The following is a 223-nucleotide window of genomic DNA, read 5'->3' on the forward strand; positions in this document are numbered from 1 at the left end:
CCCCCCCCCCCCCCCCCCCCCCCCCCCCCCCGTCTCTCTGAGGCCTGTTTTTTTTTTAGCAGTTGGCAGGAACAGAGGAAGGTTTTTAAAGAAAGACATGTAATCTTTCCTGGCTGTGAAGCTTCCCTACTAGTCGGTGTAGAGGCGGGCAGGAAAAGCCCAGAGGCCAGAGCATCAGGTCTTTGTCTGATGACAGTCTTGGCAGATCGCCAGCGCCTGATTT

Source organism: Etheostoma cragini, chromosome 5 (genome assembly GCF_013103735.1).
Source record: "Etheostoma cragini isolate CJK2018 chromosome 5, CSU_Ecrag_1.0, whole genome shotgun sequence".
Classification (NCBI taxonomy): Eukaryota; Metazoa; Chordata; class Actinopteri; order Perciformes; family Percidae; genus Etheostoma; species Etheostoma cragini.